Here is a 23,026-nt window from a genome sequence, read left to right as displayed (position 1 = left end):
TCCAACCTTCTTTGTTCAAACAAAGCATGTGGGCTGAGCTCAGGGAGCTGATTTGTGAAAAAGGAAAGGCTAGCTTGAGTGGGGAGCAAAAATAGGGGATTGCTGATCAAAGGTGAGGCGCACCAATGAAAGAGGAGAGATTCAGCGGCGTAGCTGGACTGCACAGCAAGCTGCATGGATGGAATGGGGGAAAACGGAGACCATCCTGCATAGAGAAAGGGGGTTAAAAGGCAAGCCTTAAAAAATAAAGGCCTTTATTTCCAAATACCACATTTGTTCTGCACAGAAGAAACTAGTTGACTTTCTCTTTAAAAATGCATTACACAGTCTTCCTGTGTTTGTTTGAGGACATTTGCTCCATGATCAAGATCTAAAAGCCAGAACTGATACATTTTTTTGGACTAAGCATTAAATGTCAGTTGTGGCACCCAAGCAGATATAGACACCCAGACATGCTAATAAACTGCCGCTCCGATCATCTTTTAATATATTTTAAAGGTTTTCCCAGTGGTCTTTTAATTATGATTATGCCGGGTTTGTTTTGCTGAAATAAAAAAAAAACTGTGTTGTTTTCTAGGACATAGTTTCTGCAGAGAAGCAGAAGTTCATTAGAAATTAACTTTTAAGTTGTGGTCGGGCCGTTGGCACAGAGCATTCCTGCCCTTCTCCCCCCACACCCTTGCTGAGAGGTCTGTTAAAATGCTCTCCCACTAGCTTGCAGCCCGTCATACATCATCCAATCTAACATTACTGGTGCAAAAAAACTGGTGAGCAATATTGCGCCACAAGCCAGCTCAGACAAGGAAAACAAAGACATAATACTCGCTTTTCCAAACAGCATTTATTTCCATCTGCTCTTGATTCACAACGATTTGAGCCGCCAAAGAAATAATGCAATTTTAATCTTAAATTTCTTTATGAATGTCCTTCATCATCAGAAAAATGCCACAAGAACATGTGAAAAACACCAAACACAATTAATCTTGGATGCTTCTGTGAATTTCTTAAAGGCTCAAGTAGAGATTTGATCCAAAAACCTGCTGGTCGTTCTGCAAGTTCGGCCTACAGGATCTGATATTTATTCTTTACTAAGGCAGTTGAAGCTTTTTAGGGACGTGGATCCAAACATTAACTGGGAAAAAAGCATTTAAAAAGCAACACAGTAAATCAGAGTAGCCACATATTTTGCATCTAAACAAAATTTTAGGGTGCAGAAGAGGATATTAATTAAAAATAAAACCTTGTCATGGTCTTGTCCTTGAGCGTCTGATCCTCCGAGTTCAGACAATCACGTTTCTTAGTCTAAAAAGTCTGAAGAACAATGAAGTTGTAAACAATCCCACTAAAAAAACGGACCTGTGCCTTGGTGTTAACAAAAAAAAATGCAGATTCTCTTGTTTAAATACCTTTATTGAAGAAGAAGTGGATCTGAGTTTGAGAGAGTGCCTTGTGGTTGTTTCACACAGCAATGGAATGACTTTACCTCTGGACTGTGGCAGAGGGAGTGCCACTGACAGGCAGGGGTGTGCATGAGTGACGCAGACCTTTGCTTTCACGGCTTGCCGGGCAGTAAAAGAAGATCTGTCACAAAAGACAGAGCGTAAAAGTTAGAGGGAAGAGATACAGGGAAAGGACAAGAGATGAAAAAGCAGCAGAAGAAGGGCAGCCACAGAAAGATTTAGCTGAAAGCTGCTTCTGTCTTGCGTCCCACCCCCAGAGTGTCTTCCCCTCCTCTCAGCTCGGACGGGAGGGAAAGAGAAAAAAACAGAGGAGTGCAAAAAGAGAAGGAGAGACAACGAGGGAGCTCAGTCGCTCGCGCTGAAGCCCAAGACTGAGGAATTCCAGGATTTTTGGAGTTTTGAGCACACACACAAAAACAAAATTACTGCTTTTCTAGTGGTGACACAAATCTCCACACCATTGAAAAAAGGACTGTAAAAGGGAGTCAAAGAATATAATAGAGAATAGCCTTTTGCAGTTCTTTCCTGTGGACTAACTGAGCATGACGGCACCTGCCAGGAGGGGAGAGAGCCAGAGGGGCTGAGGACTGCACCGGGACAGAGGGAGCCTCTGATGAAGGTGAGACTAGCAAACCTATTTTTGTTTTCAGTGAAATCTTCATCACTGATATTTTCGTTTTTATTTTAATTATGTTGGTAAGTGTGAATATGTGGAATAAATGTGAACTTATAGGTGCTTTCATTATTTTTCCTAGAATTTACTCCTCATTAATGAGAGTATAAGGAGTTTAATGATGAATGCTGGTGGTCAGGGAAAGCCTTTAAATTTTGTGCTGAATTAGAATTTAAATTTTTATCACACCTGCTGTTTGTGTTTGTTGTTTTCTGGAAAATTTGTGTTTTTCTTGAAATGACAGTAGTTTTGCTGAAAATCTCTTTCTTTCTCAACCTTATGTATTACTGATGTAGTATGATTATTCTAGTTAGATTTGAATGACGGAATAATTTTTATCATAAACTTGAAGAAGAAAATAAAATTTCTCACATTGTTGAAAAGAATTGTAAGGATTTGCTGTTTTTATTAGATTGTTCATATTTGCATGTTTTCTTTATACTTTTCTATATACATTTTTGATAAATAGTATTTGTTGCAGTCATACCTATTTGAAAAATTAAAACTATTGGATGAAACAGAGAAAACTATGAGAAAACTTTGCTGCCCGACTAACAACAAAGCATATCTTAGTTTAAAAGAATATGAATCAGGGTTTGGTTTCTGTTTTGTTTAAAGCTTACAAGTAATGACAGAGGCTTACTGCTTGTCATTCTGCTTTGCTCTCATCTTCTCTTTTATCTTCCTGTCTATTCACATATCTCTGCAGATCTTTGTGTGTTTGCTCTCTTTATGTACTTGTGCTCTTTGCCGTTCATCCTTGTCACTCAGAGGATCCTCTGTTTTGTGCGTGAGTGGGTGTATTTGCGGTTTGAGGCCAACAGGTGTGTGTTTCCTCTCTCATTTTATGTATACAGTCCTGTAATTCATGGCCTCACTAGTCTTTACATCTTCTCCACCCAAAATCCATCCTAACTTGTAAGGAACCCTTCCATTATTATACTGCAGAGTCCAGACATTAACCCTTTCTTAACCTTGCTCCATTTTCATTTCTTTGAGAGAGAAATAGGTGACTAAAGCATTTTCACAGGTTTGGTGGAGATTTCAGTTCCTCACAGAAAAAGCTTTGGTTCACAGTAGGAGACTAAACTTCAGAAGGTGCTGATCTACTTTCATGATCCAAAAACAAAGTTGTTTTTTTTTTAACTTGCAAGTTTGTCTGAGCATTCAGTTACCATAATTCTCTAAAGAAAGGTTTGGTCTTTGGCCAAAGGGGTTTTATTCTCTTTTGCTATGCAAATGTATATTTTTATAGTTGCGGTTGATTATTAAAATGTTAAACAGAAAAGAGAATCCCTCAAAAATTCTATGTTTGTAGCAAGTAAAATACTCTAACAACTAAAACCTTTTTTAAATTCCAACACAAAATTCCCCTTAAATCCCTCCAACATCCTATAAAAAGGAACAAAGAGCATCAAGCCACCACTGAATTGTGTTTTTTCCCCTTTCATCTGAATACTTAAATATTAAAACAATAATTCATACATTTTGAACTGGGCCTCAAAGAGAACTGGGAGTGTAGCTTATTTAGCATCAGCATCTTTGAAAGTTACAAACTCAGAGATTTTTTGCTGTTTGCATTTTTAGGTTTCCCTCATTTTTGTCTTAGCTTTCCTTCAGAAATGCAAAAAAAAAAAAAAGTTTTGCATCTTCAAATCTCTCGTTGTCATCCTAAGATTTGTTGGCTTTTATGGAAGAAAATGCGTAATCTTGGCAATGCCCCTAATAAACTATACAGTGTTCCCTGTGTACTCGCGTTTCAATATTCGTTGATTTTTTTTCAGTCATGTGACTTCTCTGGTTCATCACAAAAACTCAAGATGCTTGTATGAGACTTTAGCATTCAAAGAAGGTGCTGCTGGGGAGGGGGGGAGCGGCGATGAAGAGCACGCCGGCCCGTCTCAGCTATTTCCATCGGTTCATGAATTGCTATAACCGAAGTTGGTGCCACTGCATGGAGAAATGGCATCAGCTGACTCAGAAGCGGCCAGGAAATATCCGGATAGGCTGAAGAAGATAATCACGGAGAATAATTATCATCCGGATGACTGAATGACTGATGAAACCGGCCTATTCTGGAAGAAGATTCCCTCTCGCATTTAAGTGATGAAGGAGGAAGTACAGGCTCCTGGTTTTAACGCACAGAGTGACACTCTCGAACATGCGCTATAAAGTACACAACAGTTCAGTCTATTGCTCTGAATAAATACATAAATGAACAAACTCTGTATTGAGCAATGTTCTTCAATAAATGTTTTGCAAAACATCAGAAATGTTTCAGAAGGGGTTTTGATGAGGAAGGATCGTGACATTCTCCGCCTGCGGGGGTGGGGGGGTCGTTCTCCGTATTTGAGGATTCGGCTCTGGTCTCTAGCCCCTGTGATTAAGGGGGAAGTACTGTACTACCTTTTCTTGTTAAATTAGACACAGAGGTGACTGGTAATTCATGAAACTTTTTTTTTAAAAACAGATATTTCTAGAAGACGTAAGAACTATCATGAAAAATGAGTCTCATAACGTCGTGTTCTGCATATTTATTCCTTGTAAATCTCAATGTGTTGTGTGGAATGAAGGCCAAAATGCACAGATCTTTTATTGGTGTTTATTTTCTTCTATCTGCTGGACTTCACCTTATCTTTTATTATTTTTTGTTGGTGTCTGCAATTCCAAGTGTTATCTTTCAATTAGATGTTTATTACTCCTCATGACCATTTCTCATCTCTTCTTCCGGGTTTCATTGAAAACAGTCTTGAGAAAATCCTTTGTTTAAGGCAGAGAGACTGGGTGTACTTGACTGTACGTACCCAAGAGTTGCTTTGACCCCACTAGTGCAGAACAGCAAAGTGGACATTCATTTACGTCAGCTCCTCCTGTGGGTTCAAGGTTGGTCTGCTGATTGCCTGGCGATGAAACAACCATGAAGGTAACTTTACGGGTAAAATGGTTGTGGACTGATCCACCGTCACACCTTAAAACCCATTAACCCCTTGCTCAACTCTTTCACTGTGGAAAAACACATTGACCTTTTCCTTAACCCCTAGCCTAAATGACAAAATATCCACAGGTCAGCAGAAATTGTGTAATTCATCTATGGAACAGAATCCAGGAAGCGGGTTTCAGCATGGAGGGGCTTTTTGTGATGGCTGTTCTCACATACCAGCAGTTTTGGTGTATCAGGCTGACTTGGTTGGCAGTTTTTCCCAAGAGTGGCTGAAATGTCAGGATTCTTTTGTTTAAAATATTTAATGAGTGCCTCTGCTCTCTTGAAATATTGACTTTTTCCCCTAAAGCCAGAGGGGACAGATGGGAGAGGAGGTTGTTATATCATTCAAATAAAAAGCAAAAGGATGTTGGCATCAAACTTTCATCAGGTTCTTTTTATTATTAATTTTTTCTCTTCAATTCTGCTGATCGTTACAGGTATATTTGAAAGTATGGACTCTAATAAAACCATAAAATGTTTGTTTGCAGGGTTTCTCAGGTGGAGAGAAAGAAAATATTTAAGTTAATATGTTTTATGAGCACCAATTTTACCTTTTTTAAGTCATATTATTTGGTTCTGAGTTTGAACAAGATTATATTTTTAACTTTATGTGGTTGAATTTGCTTGCTTTGTTGCTTTCAGCCTTTAGATAACTTATATTGGGAGTTGTTAACAGAAATAAAACTGAAGTTAGTTGCTGCTAAATATGTATCAGTTTAGCCTGACAGTCATTATAAATCTTGCTTGTTTATCAGATTCCCTCAAAAAGTAAATTAAAATGTGGATAAGACCGTGACTGATGTGTCAGGTTAATGTCAGAGGATGTCTGCTCCAGGACAGAGTGGAATGGCTTCAAACGGATAAGGAATGCCCCAAACTTTCACACCTTTGTTTGCTTCAGTCTTTGTTCACACCCACATCATCAGAAGAGTAAACATGCAGCCTTGAAACATCATGCAGTTAACGCAGCTTCCAATATGGGGGGGGGGATACTGCCAAAAGTGAACTATGACCAGGAGGAGGAAAAGGACTTGAATAAAAACATTTTATCTATACTATGCAACTTCACCAGGTCACTTTATTGACATGTGGTGAGCTTTTGCAGATTTTTTAAATATATCTTTTTAAATCTGTTTTTTTTTTCAGAGTGCCAGTTTACAACCAAGGTAAGGGTTTTGACAATAAATGATTGAGATGGTTTGGACATGTTTCTAAGGAGGGACAGTGATTATGTTTGTAAAAGGATGCTGAGGTTGGCGCTAACGGGAAAGAGGTTTAGTGGAAGACCAAAGAGGAAGTTCATGGACAAGGAGGAAATGAGGGTGGTTGTCTTGAAAGAGGAGAATGCGGGGGAGGTCAGATGAAGTTGGATGATTCACTATGGCGGCAACTCAAGGGAGCAGCCAAAAGACAAAGAGGTTGTCTCAAAGTGCTTCATGTGAAGACAAATGTGACCTTTAGGATTCATTCAGATTATGAATGGATCCTCTTTAGACTAATGTCATTCAATTCAGTCCACACCATTTTGATAATTGTCTAAATTTGACAGTGTTCAATTTAATTTCTCTTTCTGTCATAAAACTGAACCAAGGTTCACTTGCAAGTAGGGTCCCTTTTGAGGCAGACCAGTGTTTGCTAGTTAGGTCCACAGCCCAGTTCAGATGGTATTTCATATCTGCCAAAAAAAAGTTGTTTTTTTTCTACTTAAGGCAACAGACTTGAGTGAACATACACCCCATAAAAGTCCCCCGAGAATATCATGAAAGTGTGCAAAAACACATTTGGACGGCAGATTTATTCAAATGTTACAGGACAACACATTCTTCTTCCACTTTCGGCTTCTCCCATCAGGGGTCGCCACAGCGAACGAGTCGCATGGTAAATTTGGCAATGTTTTACGCCGGATGCCCTTCCTGACGCAACCTTCTCAAACCGGGCTTGGAACCGGCAGAGGTAGAGAAGGGAACAGGGAGCAGCCCAACACATTGAACATGATATATTGTGCAGATAAAGGATGCTTAAATTATGCACAACCTTTAAGTACATATGATTTAAAAAATGTATTGATGAAAAAATTTGGATTGGTAAAAAGAAACCGGATGCCATGGATTTTAAAGGTTTTATAGATGACAGATCCTTCCTTCGAAGTTGGAAGTCATGCGAGTATCACAGAATACTTTATTATATGACAGGATCTGAGAGGAAGACAACAATGACATAGAATCTCTGTGTTTAATGTGAAGTTTTGTGCATTTTAGCAAAATCAGTGAAGTTCAAAGATTGGTAAAGTACCTTATCACATATTTTATTTTGCTGTTTTGTGGAGGGAAATATTTAGCATAAATGGTACAACAGGTCTTAATGGACCAACAGAAAATTTAATCTTACAATAGCCCTTGTGCTATCTTAGATGACCCCACCCTTACTTTAATGTGTTCTCCCTACCATGACAAAGGTGAATAAAGGTGGAAAGATTTCATGTAATCCATGGACACCAGTGGGGGAGCCGATTTAGCTCGTGCTGGTTTGCGGCGCCTTCTCTCCGTGAAACCCAGGTTTGAATCCGGGCTGCTCCCTGTTCCCCTCTCTGCTTCTGTGCCGGTCCCAAGCCCGGTTGCTTTGAGAGGGTTGCGTCAGGAAGGGCATCCGGCGTAAAACATTGCCAAGTTTACCATGCGACTCGTTCGCTGTGGCGACTCCTGATGGGAAAAGCTGAAAGGGAAACAAACAAACCATGGACACCAGTGAGGTTCACAAATCTTTGAATAAAAAAGGTTCAGCGCCCTGTCTAGCCCTTGTGCTTTCCTAGGCACTTTACCATTGGGAGTTGGGTCATCTAGACCCACTAGACAGTGCTCTGAACCTTTTTTCTTCAATGATTTGTGATCTTCACTGGTGTCCATGGATTACATGAAATCTTTCCACCTTTATCCACCTTTGTCATGGTAGGGAGAACACGTCAATGTAAGGGTGGGTCATCTAAGATAGCACAAGGGTTAATGGGTCTAGATGACCCAACTCCCAATGTCAAAGTGCCTAGGATAGCAAAAGGGATAAAGGAACAAATAAAACAAACAATTGTTTTTTTTTTCTTCTTTCCTTTGACACACATTTATTGTTTTGTAAGTATTATGCAATATGACTTAACAGTATGGTACCAAGAAGGCCAAAAGTCTCAAATGATTGTTGGTCTTGTATTGCGTTTCATTGCTCTAAAGCTGATGAGCTGCTTCAGATTGAGTGATCAGTGCCCCCAGCTGCCAGGATTATTTCCCTGCTGGAGTGTTCACTGCAACTTATTTAATGTCTGGGTTATGGGCAAAGCATCCCAGAGGTCTGTTTTTGTCAGCAGCAGTGATACCAAGGTATCCCGCTCTCGTGCCTTTTTTTAAAGTGACAAAGCTCATATGTTTAAACCTTAAAACAGCTTCCACTGCATGCCAGGTTTGCTGTAAAATGGATAAAAAAAGGAACGTTGTGAAAAGAAAGGAAAAAAGCAGATGGTCTACCAAGGGTTTTGTTTGTTTACTAGATGTGCCAAGTCAATGTACATAAGCAAAGACACTTGGAAAACACAGAACCCTCTAACTGCTTTGGGATAACCCCTTCATTTTAAGTTTCCTAGAGAGAATTTGTTACAAGAAATTCCCTTATCACTGTATTGTATGCTCTCATACAGTAAAAGTGTGGTTCAAAGGTTACACAGTGTAGTTCATGTTCAAATTTTTTTTGCTTTGATAACTTTGTTATTCATCTCAGAGATGGGTGGAGTCAAGTGGGTCACTGAACCTCATATCACAAGTTGTTATGAAATAAATAGTGAATTCATGATTGTAAATACAGAGTCAGATTTTTCTCTATATGGTGTCTAAATGAGACCCTAGATAAGAAGACATTAAAATATTTGACCACAATTCTCTTTAAAAAAAAAAGGGAATGGGGTATTGTATTTTTAAAACAGAATTTGTGTCAGTTTTTTTTTTTTTTTTTTTTTTTAACTTGTCCTGTCCAACAGCTAGGCAAACAGATGAGAGCTGAGGGCCTCTTGTGTTGGACATATTTTATTCTAACAAGAGGGGTTATTCATCTTCAGACAAACCAAAGGTATGTCTGAATAAACCCCTTTTGTAATTGAGGCCAAACTTTATTAATTTCAATCATGTTTGAAAATCTTTGGTGTTGGACCGGACGGAAAAGGAAAGAGGGGAACAAGAGAGAGGGACGTTAGAGAGAGGGGGGGGTAGGAGGGTGATAATAGGAGGGGAAGGGGGGTAAGACCATGAAGCAGCATAGAGCAGGCAGGTTTACTGGTTGTTTATCGTTACGGTACGGTTCAAATGTAGTACAAAAAGGGCGGGGCCTGTTCACACACACTCAAATATTATCAACACACCTGCTAGCCGCAGAAATGTCCACATGTCAACATGCACACAAAACAGATAGTGTTCACGAACGCATACTTATGCCTTTAAACCAACTAGTGTGAAATCTTTCATTCATTCAATCATGCAAACTATTAGTGCAAAGGTGAGCTAACACCTGTGCTCAGGTGAGTGTTTATGTTCTTCTAAAATGGATGGTGGAATGTGAAAAGAAGGAGGAGGAGCGCCCAGCCACCCCCACACCCATACCCCCGCCGCAGCAGCAGCGGCAGCCGGAATTCCCCCAGCGCCACACGGGAACAGGCAGGGAACAACCGCCCCCCGGGCGACCAAGACCGCCACCCAGGCCAGGGCCAGCAGGACCGCCGCGAGGCCCCCAGAGCCAGAGAGCAGGGAGGCGCAGAGGGAAAGAGAGCGCCGCCCCAGCCCAGCCAGGAAAGCAGCCCCCCGCCGCGCCGGAAGAGCCCAACGCAGGGCCCCACCGGAGAGGGACGCCCACAGCCCCAGACGAGCACCCCACCACCACCCAGGAGTTCCGGGCATCCCCCCGCCCCGACCCCAGGTACGAGCCAGGACCCCCCAAGGGAGACCCGCTCCGCACTCCAGGCAGCCACCCACCCGGCCCACGGTTGGTCCAGGTAGGAGCAAGGCAGGGGCCCGCCGCCCCCGCCCAGGAGGGGGGAACCCCGGGGAAAAAAGGGCGGCCCATAAGGGATGTTATAAATATGGCCCGACCAGGCTCGGCCATGTTGGAAGTTTGGCGGGGCCCAGCGCCCAGGGGCAAGGACCAGGACCCACCCCCCAGGGACACGAACACCCCCGGCTCAGGTGTAATATGAACCCCCCCACCGTGCGGAGAGAGCACCGCCGGGCCCAGGGAGCCGGCACCCAAGGGACACGGCCGCCATCGCCAAGGGGCCCGCACCCCCCACCAGGGACGGGGTAGGGGACAGATGGACCCAGGTCCCACCTTCCTTGTAAAATGTGTGTGCGTGTATGGGTGTTTGAGAGGGTGTTTGTGTGCATGTGTGTGTGTTTATGTTTGAATGTATATATTGAAGGGGGAGGGGTGTGTGTACTAAGGGGGGTGCAGTTAAAATTGGCGAGTAGGGCACTAAGGGGACATCTCCTGATTACTCACAGTGATGTCCCCTCACCCTCCACACCAAGGGGCCCTAAATGTCTAAGGTGCGGTTAAAATTGGCGGGTAGGGTGCCAGGAGGACATCTGCTGCTTGCTGGCAGTGATGTCCAAGCACCCCCCCTACCAAGGACCCTACGTGTCTAAGGTGCAAATAAAACCGAAAGAGGGGGGGCCCACTCCATACGGCAACCATAGGAGGGGGGCCACTCCCAAGTAGCCCCCCCCCAAGGCGCATCGCAGGCTAAACCCCCCACCCCCTCACCCTAATATGAGGTTATATAAGGAAGGGGGTAAGTTGGGGACAGCTGGTAGACTGTCCCCCGGTGGTCAAACAGCCGTCCCCCAGCCCACCCCCAGCAAAGGGGCCAGGGCCACCCAGCCCAGGGGCCCACCCCCGGAGGCGCCGACACCCCAGGCCCGGCACCACCCACCCCACACAGAGAGAGAGGAGCCAGAAAGCGTCGCCCCCCCCCGGAGCAAGCCCAGGCCCCCACCCCCAGACGCCGGCCCTAGAAGAGCTCTGGTCAGGCCTCGACGGGACCGAGGAGGCCAACCGGCCGAGGCAACCACTGATTGCCTCAGCGGAGACCCCGACCCGCTAGCCCCCCCGACCCGTACTAATAATGGGCCCCCCCTCCCCCCCAGAACGCCCCCCCACAGGACAGGGCCGACAAGCCCCCCACCCCACCCCACCCCAGACCCCGCAGCCGAAGCGGGTGACACCCAGAGCGACCGGGGGCCCCGAGAGGGTTGTCCCGTCCCGTCCCAGAGCCAGGGAAGGGCCGATCCCAGCCCCAGGTGCAGATGGGCAGCCCATCCGGCGCCGCTGGGCCCCCCCCACCCGAGCAGGGCCCCCCGCCAACCCCCCCCAGCACAGGCAAAGGGACCACCCCCCCAAGCCAAGCCAGACCACCACCCCACCCCCCCACCACGCACCCCCACACCCAAGCCCAGAGGACCACGCAGCGCCCCAGCCCGCCCCACCCAGGCACCGGACCCGACCCCCCGACCAACGGAGCCCCCCACCGCCCCCGCCAGGCACCGGAGGCCCCGACCCCCACCCCAAACCACGGCAGAAGGGCAAGGAGCAGCGACGACCAAGCCCTCCACCCCCTAAGTCATGGAGTCAACCACAGGAGACCAGAGAGACTGAATTCTTTCAAAGTTACTTGAGCTTTGGGCTGACATTTTTTCCAAGCTGATATGATCAAACAGCAGATTTCTGTGTTGACTTATGTTTATATTTTTCTTGTTTTTCCAATTTATTAAAATAGTTTTTTTGGCAATACAAAGAGTTATGAAAATGATAGATGCTAATCCTTCTTCTATATCGATGGCACTCATGTCACCAAGCACACAAAGTGACGGTGAGGCAGTGATTGAAACCTTAAGCCAGACTGATAAATCGGCACATACCTGCTGCCAGAGAGCCCTGACAGGAGTGCAGAACCACAGTGCGTGCATGTAGCTGTCGGGTAGATTATTATCACAGTGCTCGCAAATGTCTGAGTTACTGAGACCCATCTTGAACATCCTCTGTCCAGTGTAGTAAATTCTGTGAAGAGTTTCGAGATGGATTAGCTGCAGATTTGGACTTTTTGTCAGTTTAAAGGTGTTTAGACAAAGTTCTGACCAGAAGCTTTCATCTGTGCTGATGCTCAAATCTGCATCCCATTTTTTTGTTGGAAGGGCAATATTGTTATCTAAATTGCATAAAAGTTTGTATATTTTGGAGAGAGTTCTATTCATTGAAAAATTAATCAGAGTGGTAACTACATCTGGTAGCTTTAAATCGTCGTCTTTAATTTTATACTTTTTAGTAATACTTGATTTAAGTTGCTGATATTCCAAGAAGTTATTTATTCCATGTTTGTCTTGAAGTTCCTGGGGGGTTATGAATCTTCTATCAATAATTACGTGCTCTAGTTGTTTTATGCCCCCTGCTTGCCAAGCTGGGAAGTGAATCATTTTTTTGTTAATAAGGATGTCCGGGTTGTTCCAGATGGGTGTCATTTTGCACGGTTGAATTGATGATTTTGATATTTTGAGAAATTCCCACCAGGCTGTTAAGGTGGCATTTATATTAATGCTTTTGAAACAATCCTGTTTTTTAACTGTTTGGCTAATAAATGGTAGCTGTGACAGGTTGATCTTTCCACATAACACCTGTTCCAAGTCTAACCATGAGTTGGTTTCTGGATTATTTTTTAACCATTTTAAGATATATTGTAATCTATTTGCAAGAAAGTATTTGTGGAAATTAGGTAGTTCTAATCCTCCACAGCTTTTTGCAGATTTTAAAGTTTTTAGACTAATTCTTGCAGGTTTGTTGTTCCATAGAAAGCTTGATATGGATGAGTCTAATGTTTTGAACCATTTTAATGGCGGTTGTGTGGGAATCATTGAGAAGAGATAATTAACTTTGGGTAAGATTTTCATTTTAACCGTGGCTACCTTGCCCATAAGGGACAGAGGCAGGTTGGTCCAGCGTGTTAGATCGTCCTGTATGCTTTTCAGTAATGGGGTGTGGTTTAGCTGCACCAGTTCTGATAGTCTGGGGGAAAAGTAGATACCCAGATATTTGATATTTCCTGTTTTAACTGGAATTGTGAGTCTTTGTTCCATATTCCTGTTGAGTGGTAATAAGACAGACTTATTCCAATTAATGGAATAGTCTGATATGGAGGAGAATTCATTTATGATCATTGCTGTTTCATTTACAGAATGTAAATTCCTTAAAAACAGTAATATGTCATCCGCATAAAGACTAATTTTATGATGGCTGTGTTTGGTTTTTATTCCTATAATGCTCTCATTCTGTCTTATTGCTGCAGCTAAAGGCTCAATGAATATAGCAAAAAGAGAAGGAGAGAGTGGGCAGCCCTGTCTGGTTCCTCTTCCAAGAAAAAACCTGTTTGAAGTCTGTTTATTAGTTCTAACTGATGCATTGGGGTTGTGATATAATATTTTGATCCAATTGATGAATGCTTCTCCAAAACCAAACTTATGGAGGGCAGCAATAAGGAACTTCCAATTAACTCTGTCAAAGGCTTTTTCAGCATCCAGCGATAGTACCGTCATTTCCTGTTTTTTAATGGTGGCAAAGTCTATTATATTAACTAGTCTACGGACATTATCATCCGAGTGTCTGCCTTTGATGAATCCAGTCTGGTCGAAGTGAATTATGTGAGGAGTGATTTTTTCTATTCTCTGTGCTAGTGCTTTGCAGATAATTTTTACATCTGCATTGATTAAAGAAATGGGGCGATAGCTTGAAGGACTAGTGGGATCTTTGTCTGGTTTTAGAAGAAGAATTATGTTGGCTGAGTTCATGTTAGGTGGCATTGATTGGCTCTCATTAATAGATGTGACAGTTTTATAAAATGTTGGTGCCAGTTGTTCCCAGAATTCTTTATAAAACTCAGCAGGAAAGCCATCAGGCCCTGGTGCTTTACCATTGGGCATAAGTAACAGAGCTTCATGAAGTTCAGACGGCGAGAGCGGAGAATCTAAGTTTGTGATTTGATCCTCATTTAGCCTGGGTAGGTTTACATTATTAAGAAATGAGTCAATACTTTGCTATGACGGATTGATCTGCGGTGTGTACAGGTTTTTATAAAAGTTTTCAAATTCGTTATTAATTTTGACCGGGTCATGGGTGACATTTCCTGTTTGGTCCATAATAGAGGTGATTGATGATTTTTCTCTGTTAATTTTAAGCTGATTAGCCAGAAATTTGCCAGATTTATTAGAGTTTTCAAATCTTTCAAGTCGTAGCCTTTGTATTTGAAATTGTGTTTGTTTATTAATGATGTCATTTAACTGCAGCTTTAAATTTTTCAGATCTCCCAGAATGTGTTCCTGTGCAGAAGCAGCATAAGCAGTCTCCAGGGTTTTGATTTTATTTTCTAATTCTAATAAATCTGCTTTCTCTTTGCGTTTTTTGTGCGTTGAATAAGAAATGATTTTCCCTCTCATGACTGCCTTTGCTGCTTCCCAAAGAACGCACGGTGGGATGTCTGGAGTATTGTTGAAGTCTAAGAAGGTTGCCCACTCTTTTTTAAAGAATTCAAGAAATTCCTGGTCCTTTAACAGAGACGTATTAAACCTCCAGGTTGTACCAGAGGGTGTGGATTTTTCCCTAGAAATGTTTACAGAGACTGGTGCATGATCACTGATAATAATTGGATGGATATTGGAGCTTTGAATATTTTTTAAAAGAGAGTTACTGATTAATAAATAGTCTAAACGGGAGTGTGAATAGTGAACTGGAGAAAAAAAGGTGAACCCTTTAGTGCTTGGGTGACATGAGCGCCACGCGTCGCAGAGACCCAGATCATTCATGTACTGCTTTAGAATACTTGCAGACCGCCATGTACGCTGGTTTGCTGCTGTGCTGAGTCTGTCAAGTTCAGGGTCCAAAACAAGGTTGAAGTCTCCTCCTATAATGATTGTGGAGTCAGAGTGAACTGAGAGTGAGGTGAAGAATCTGTGAAAGAAGGAAGAGTCGTCAACATTAGGACCATAAATACTCACTATACAATAGTCCTTATTCTGAATGGATATATTAATGATTACAAATCTGCCTTCTGGGTCAGTAACTGTATCCTTATGAGTAAAATTAAGATTTTTATTAATTAAAACAGCAACTCCTCTTTGTTTGGAGTTGTAACTGGCAGAGTATATAACTGGAAATTGTAAGCAGCACATAAGGTGATTCAAAGAATCTGATAAATGGGTCTCCTGCAGTAGAGCTATATCTGCTTTTAGACCATCCAGGTGATTTAACACTTTCAGTCTCTTTGGCTCAGAGCCAAGTCCACGCACATTCCAGCTAACGATGTTAAGACTGTTCATAACTGCTCTGACTGAAAAGGTGTAAAGCTAAGTAGTGCTTGTGTGCCAGTCCGTGTGCGCGTGCCCGCATTTGAGAAGCGCTGTGCGCGTGAACGTTTTCTGGTTATGTGAGCTGCGTGTCGCGTGCGTCCTATGAGAGCCTGTGTGAGGTGATTGCAGTATGTCAGCGTGTGTGTGCGGGATCGCATGTGCACGCCCCTGTGTGCGCTTGTGTGTGCGCGCGCCCGTTCCGTGCATAAATAAATACTTACCGAGGATGAGTTGCTTCCAGGTGATTTACATATAATGAGGGGGGAGAGGGGGGGGGGAGAGTAAAGGAAAGAAAAAAAGAGATAGAAGGGAAGACGAAAACAACAACAAAACAACAATAGAAACATCAGTGGGACTGAGGTGACGAAGAAAAAAAAAAAGACTGTTTTCCTGCGATCGAGGTGTGGATTATTGATGATCCGGTTTTCCATTCATTGAAGTAAGTTTAGCGGGTTTCTTCTGGGCAGCGCAGATGTTCTCAGCGCGGATCTGAAAGCCTTCAGCACAGCCAGGGGGTGATCTCCGGGTCCCGGAACAGCCGGCCGTCCACGTAAAGTTTGTCAACGGCCACAATCGCTCTCGAACCAGCAGCAAGATGCTTCCTCCTCAGCGGGAACAGGATCTTCCTTCTACGGAGGATTTCTGCCGGGAACTGGTCATTAACGCTGTAATGCGTGCCTCTCAGTTCCCGTCCGCGGCCCTTCACCAACTCCTTCTGTTTGAAATGTTCGAATTTAGCCACAATAGGACGCGGGCGCTGGTGGTCGGACCTTCTTCCTCCGAGGCGGTGAACCCTGTGGAAGGAGATCTTCTGCACCTCCTCCTTGGGGAGCTTCAGGTGGACCTGTAAAAAGGATCTAACGGTGGCCTCGGGGTCTTCTCCTACCTCCTCTGGAACCCCCGCGACCACTAGATTGTCCCTCATGCTCCTCGACTGAAGATCCAGGAGGGTTTCCTTGATGGATCGGTTCTCCTCGGAGAGACGGGCGGTGTCACTGCTCAGGGTCTTCACGGTCTCTCTGAGGGCCTGGTTCTCCGCTGCGAGCTCCCGCACCTGCTGCTGGCTGAATTCCAGAGACTCCCGCAGACCTTGAAATTCTCTATGGAGGATCTCCAGCAGATTGAGGCGGCCATCAAAGCTGGAGAGCTTTTTGTCAATCGAATCCAGGATATCGCTCATTCCGCTGCCTGGAGAGGACACAGCCCCGGGAGAGTCCTCAGGCCGTTCACGCTTGGCGGAGGGGGTGGTGGTGGCGGTTCTGGGCTTCACCATGTTGCAGGTATTAAAACACTCGTCGATGAAATTCTCCAGGTCCTCCAGGCTGACAGAAGCTTAATACTCTTAACAGGTTATGTTAGTTAGCAGGAAATGTTTTAATATGGCGGAAAAATGAAACAAGATCGAAAATGTTTGTTCAAATGCTTACGCGCCGCCAAGTCGACTCACCACACTCGTCTCGCTGGGTCTCGCGATACTACAGCATCACGCGATCGTCCCTTTGTGTCAGTTAACTCAGACGTGTATTATCCCTGCGAGCTCTGCGTTAGTCACCCCACCCCCTTTCCCCGGTTTTCACCTATGAGCTCCGTCAGGGGTAGTTCTCTATGGAGATCTTTGATCTGAACGGAGCTTTATGGCAAACTAAAAGAAAAATGGAAATAAATCTTCTTTACTGCATGAGTTGTCTGACTGAAATACTCATTTTGGATTTTTTCATCTTCTAATGGTCTTTCACTGTGCTGTTGCCACCTTATATGAAATTTTTTAGCTCCGCCACAGTATGGCAACATGAATGGAGCCTAATTATTTTCATTTAATCAAACCTGAAGTAATTTTCCGCATGAAAATGATGTAAGCCTGATGTTTTCTTTGTATCCAGACTATCTCAATATGGTTGGTTTTGACAAATTGCTGCAAGATTAAGGTTTCACTCATTTCTCTTTTATGCAACCACCATTTCTGACCTACAAATACATTTATTACAAAAAAATTTAATAATCTGCTCCAAAAGGAAATACATCAGTCTTATGGTGTTCATTATTGGTTTGAAAAATGTTAGTTTAAATTATCCGTTGGTATAAAATCTTGACTATAATGATGCATGTGAGCATCTCGTGTCTTTGAATGACTCATACTTAGTTGTTCTCTTCGTCTTTGTATGTTTTATTTGATTATTTTCCCCTTCCTACTTATCCTCACTGTCTCCTCTTATTTCCTCTTTGGTTGACAGGCGCAGAGCAGCCTCTCCTTCCCCAGACTGATCTGTAATTCCTGTCTGAAATTGTGTCCACACTCACATGCCTGCGTGTTTGGACTCCGGCTCTGTCCTGTCCCATCACTTTGAGCAGTCATGCAGTGTTGGTGAGAGTAGAGGTGGAATTAGCAGACACTACAGAGGAAGATGGGAAAATAACTGGATTCCCACCCTCTCTGTCACACATGCGTTCACACAAACTGCAGTCTCAGGACCCTTCACTGCCTCTGCATGCGCACTGAGCATCCCAGGGTAGTGCTGGAGGGGCTTATGCGGAGGATTTTGCTGTTCTGCAGTGTGCCTGTCAGATAAGGAAGGAGACACAGGTTTGGCTGGTGGCACGCTACCGAGCATGTGGAGAGCAGCCTCTTCTTCGTCTTCACTCTTTAACCTGTCAGTCAGGAACCTGTCACCCTCTGCTGCCACCGGTGATTATAACCACTGTTTGGCATCTCATTTGGTTAAGCTATCAACACACATGCGCACTCACAGAAGAAATTCCAGTCAGACAGAGATTTCTTCACCCAAATCACTCACACCTCTGCTCTCCACTTTTGGTTGTTAAAATGAGAAATTCACTGGACAGTGTCCACAAGCCTTTTTTTTCAATTTCTGCTGGTAGATGGTAAAACTGATTGGTGTGAAACAAAATCACACAGCAGCTTTTGTTATTCTAGCTTTGCTTTTTTCTTCTTCAAACCTTTTCGGTTACCCAAGTTTTCTTTTTTTGCTTGTCTGTGTTTCCTGTCGATCTCCTGTCCGCCCTGGTCACATGTTTTACATTTCCCTTTCTGCTTAAACAGACCTTTATTTACCGTCTACTCATTTGTTGCCCTGTCTCGCTACTGTAATCCTTCTGCAATGGCGTTTAAATCAGTATTTTTGAACACGAAAGCCTAAAATGCACACATGAGTTTATATTGACTTTTCGTTGGAAGTGGCCGCATGAACGCGAATTGACAATGTATCATGAAAATTCCTGTTCAATGTCATTCAATGCAATCTCTAATTGAAAGAAGATATTTAATTCAACAGCAGAAGGAACCAAAAATATTCTTTTGTTTGCCTTATGCACTTTGCACTCCCATGCCAATAATTCAGGGAACTTGGAGCAAAATTCCAGGCTGGCTCATATCTTCCTGCTGGACTTAAATCCATCCATCCTGTTTCTTCCACAGGCCAAGATGCCACACAAAGACTTTAAACCCTCAACTTCAGTTCTTTCGGGCTACAACACTCAAGCAAGGTCACTGTTTCTAATTTACATGGTAATATGACTGTCAAGAATTAATTCGGGAGGGGGTCACTGCCTTTTCATTAGTGGACATGGGGATTGGAAACACCCCAGATTGATGAGGCTGAAATGAGAGTGCAACCTGCTCCAGCTACATACCCACATATCTTTAGATATCAAACCATTAATTCCTTTTCCTACTGCTGTTGGCTTCCTCCTGTCTCGCCCTGTCCCCACACTGCCGCCCCACGCCCACCACCACCCCCTTTATCAGTACCATCCCCCAGCTTCTTGGCAGCTCCCCCAGGCTGGCTAATTGACTCCGTCCCTAGAGACGGGGGGGATCATACCACAATTCTAATTTGCCTTCTCCTCTTCCAAATAAAAGCTATCTCCCTACATTTTCAAACTGCTCTTTCTTGAAATCTTTAGCCAGTCTGTACTTTAACTCTTGTATTTTTTAAATCAACACACAAGTATGTACACAATTATGTTTATTTGTCATGATCTTTGTTAGACACCATGCTTTTATTTGGGCTTTTTCTGATTTTTTTTTTTTTTTCATGCTGTCTATTTGACAGCACAAAGGCTCAGCATCCCGCCTTTGCTCACCATGGGGTTCACCTTCTGAGGGTCTGCATCTCCACACCTGGGGATTGCACTGGGTGTGTCTGTGTGTGCAGGGGTGCTTATGTGAGAACAAGCTTTCCTTTTTCTAAGAATTGCACATCTTTGAAAAACAAAGACCATAACGAAAAGTACTAAGTCCTCAGTTTAACACAGTAAAGATTTTTTAAAATCTTCATAAATGGGTTGATTATGTGTGAAATTCAATTACTGATGATGTTAAAATGTTTGGTCTCATTTTACTAAGACTTTGTGACCCAATCACAAACCTCGTCAAGACTTGATGGCCTTGTGAAAAACAAAAACAAAAAGATTAAAAAAAAACGTTTTTTTGTGTGTTAATTTCAGTCACACAACTCTTCCTTTTGTACCTGCAAAGCCCCTTTAGTCTTCAACTTCACAGCTGAACTCCTAATCACACACTGAAAAAGGTTGGCCTTGAGTCTTAAATAACTTCCTAAATTCTTCGCAAATGTTAAAATCATCCCCACATTCACAAGGGTTCACATAAAATGTTGTTCTGTCATAATTTAGTTCCCATAACAACAGCAGAACAAACATCTTCTGCATATACACAAACACAGCAGTAAACTGTAAATGTACCCTGAAAAATCATTTGTAAGAAGCAAATTTGGGATCCAAATGGCATTCTCAGATGGTCATAGGTATTTCTGCCTCAGGATCTGTGTCATCTGGTCCTGTGGAAAATGCATTTAGGTGGAGTGGAAAGAATTCTCCACAGCATAGCTTTTAAATGAATGTAGAATACTTTCTGAAGCCTAGCATGAAGATAAATTGTATGTTATTCACTTAGATTTGCTGTAAGTCGATGGGAATTTTGAAGATTTCTCTTTAGGTGGAGCAGAAAACATGTTTGGTTAGGGCAGTGTTTCATCAAAAAACATCCTTGATCGTGAGGACAGAGAGGACTCTCATTTATCCTTCTGGGTAGATTTTGTTTTACATTAGAAGAGTAACCTTAACCCCTAAACCAGGGGTCGGGAACCTATGGCTCGCGAGCCATATATGGCTCTTTTGATGGTCACATGTGGCTCGCAGACAAATCTTTAATTATACTTTTTTTTTCATTAGACCAGTCCTTCTCGGTCGCGATGCCAGAGGCGCGCAGTAGTAGCAGTGCTTGGAGAGAAAACTATCAGTTTACTGTTATCTATTATTTCACAGAGTTTGTTCCACCCGGAAACCTGTGAATTGCCGTGCCTAAAACTGCACGCTCCCGTCTTTGAGGAAGAGCGCGCAGTTGCGGGGACGGGATGTGTGAGGAAGAAAGCCGGGGGGGGGGGGGGGGGGGGGCAGCAGGTGAATCGCGCAGGGATGGTAAAAACGTAAAACCCGCTGCCCGTCACTCACTGCAGCGTGAGTGTGTGTTTGGCTCCCCGTCTGCATGTGAGCAGTCTTTCTCACATCTACAAAACATTCAGACCTACGATCACGTTTAAAGTCTCAACGCCTGCATGAAGCAGAAACTCACAACGTATCAACCAGACTAGACCATCAGCAAAACTACCACGAGAAATACTCATCATTTATTAGCAACAGCATAACAATGTTATTAAAAAGAATCCACAGACCTATTGTACTTTAAAAATGTTGAAATTACATCAAATGCACACATTCATTTGTATTTTTAGTTTTAAAAATATTGTCGCGGACTCAGTTTAACTTGGCTGTTGGGCCGCGTTAAAAGTTCTGGAGTTCATGGAACGCATCGATCAAGCAGTGATCTGATTGGCTCTTAGTTCTGTCGCTCAGCCTGTTGTTAGGTAGTTTGGACCAATGGGGTTCAGCTATGGGCCGAATAAGGGAAATGCGAGGACTGGAGCGGGAGCAGGTGAATATAAATTAGGGAGAAGCGCTCTCTCTCGTCTCGGCGGGCGAGAATAAGGAGTTGCTGAATTAATTGTTGGGCGTTTGTTGCGGTCTGCAGTAACCAGAATAAAGAACCTTAAAAGAGGTTAAGTCTCCGTGCCTCAGTGTGGGAAAGGTACGCTACATTATTGTATGGCTCTTTCAAAATTACATTTAAAAATATGTGGCGTTTATGGCTCTCTTGGCCAAAAAGGTTCCCGACCCCTGCCCTAAACCATAGTTTTCTCTAAAGCATGCAGATTATCAAAGACTAAATGTGTATTAGAGGGTGATTTCAACCATTGTTTATCTTAAATACTACGCAAATCATTCGGATAGAAAGAAATACCTTTTTTTCCCCTTTAGTTACTTTTTCTAGAATCATAATCCGTACAGTTGTTGTACTGTCTTAAATAATTTACAGACATGTTGCCCCAAACAACATATAAAATAGAAATTCTGACATTCAACTTTCTATTGTCACCGCTTCACTTACAGGACAGTTGATTATGTGTGGGAGGAGCCTGTAATGTGAGATAACACATCGATGTGTCACTCATTATAACACTCATTATAACACTCATCTCTATGTTGTTGTTTTTTTGTTAGAACATCTGAAATGTTAATAATTAAACACCCATTCCAATAAAAATTGTGTTTTTGGTGTGTTTAACATGTTCCTGTGGCATATTTCTGACGATGAAGATATGTAAAGAAAATTAAGCTCAATATTGCATTTCTGGTTATGTATTTATTCAAATAGGAATCAGGAGCAGAAAACAATGCATTTAAAAAATATATCTGTGATGTTTAAATTACTTTCGATGGTCCACAATTTCCCTGCTTTGCTCCATTCCGATGAATCTACTTGTAAACAACTAGATCTACAAACGTCTCTGTTTTCCTTGTCTGAGCTGGTTTCTGGCTCAAAATTGTACTAGAATTTTTTCAAGATTGCTCGACATTTTTTTTAAACCATCAGGATCAGGTTGAGGATCGGGGTGCTCTAAGATAGCGGGAGACTGGATAAACAGATAACTCAGTCATGGGTGACGGGGTTACTGCACGTCAACAGTCCCGTCTGCAACTCAAAGGAAAAGTTCTAATGAACAACTACTGCTCTGCAGAAAGTAAGTCGTAGAACACAACACTGATTTTTCAAAATTTTGCCTAAAAACGGCACAATCAAAATCAAAAGACACGTTCACTATAAATAGATCCAAAGATGATCCAAGTGGGTCTTTAAGCCCAGAAAATGACTATTGTTCCAAGAACATCCAACTCAAATTGTACATTTTTATAATGTGTGTTTGAATACTCGTAGTCATTATGACAGTCATACAAAAGCGATCGACTGCACAGATTTATAGGAGAAAGACGCGGTTGTAATCTAGAAACTGAAGGACCAAAGTAATGTATGAGTGTCAAACTTGCAGTAGCATGTTGTTCTGGTCAAACACTTTTTTTACTATGAATAGATGGTGATGGACAGCAGAGCAGCCTTGTCTGGAGC

At 42.9% G+C, this 23,026-nt stretch overlaps 1 protein-coding gene and 1 long non-coding RNA gene across 3 annotated transcripts in view; one reads left to right on the top strand and one right to left on the bottom strand.

Annotated features, from left to right (window-relative positions):
• Window positions 1-997: 997 nt before the first annotated feature.
• Window positions 998-1,526, bottom strand: LOC144993826 (uncharacterized). Its single transcript, XR_013657091.1, has 3 exons — window positions 1,407-1,526; window positions 1,241-1,311; window positions 998-1,132 (listed from the first exon to the last, which is right to left on the bottom strand). It is a non-coding gene; the product is annotated as an uncharacterized LOC144993826 (long non-coding RNA).
• A 28-nt stretch (window positions 1,527-1,554) lies between these two features.
• Window positions 1,555-23,026, top strand: part of sema3b (sema domain, immunoglobulin domain (Ig), short basic domain, secreted, (semaphorin) 3B) — a 106,430-nt gene continuing 84,958 nt past the window's right edge. The window contains exons 1-2 of one of the 2 annotated variants that reach the window (XM_078949552.1): window positions 1,587-2,079; window positions 18,962-19,029. The gene's annotated coding sequence lies outside the window, so the exon portion shown is untranslated. Of the gene's footprint in view, window positions 2,080-18,961; window positions 19,030-23,026 lie in introns of both variants that reach the window. The other variant, XM_078949551.1, reaches the window with a different exon arrangement.

Source organism: Oryzias latipes, chromosome 7 (assembly GCF_053564925.1).
Source record: "Oryzias latipes strain Hd-rR chromosome 7, Olatipes_Hd-rR_3.1".
Taxonomy (NCBI): domain Eukaryota; kingdom Metazoa; phylum Chordata; class Actinopteri; order Beloniformes; family Adrianichthyidae; genus Oryzias; species Oryzias latipes.
This window is presented reverse-complemented; position numbering and strand designations above follow the sequence as displayed.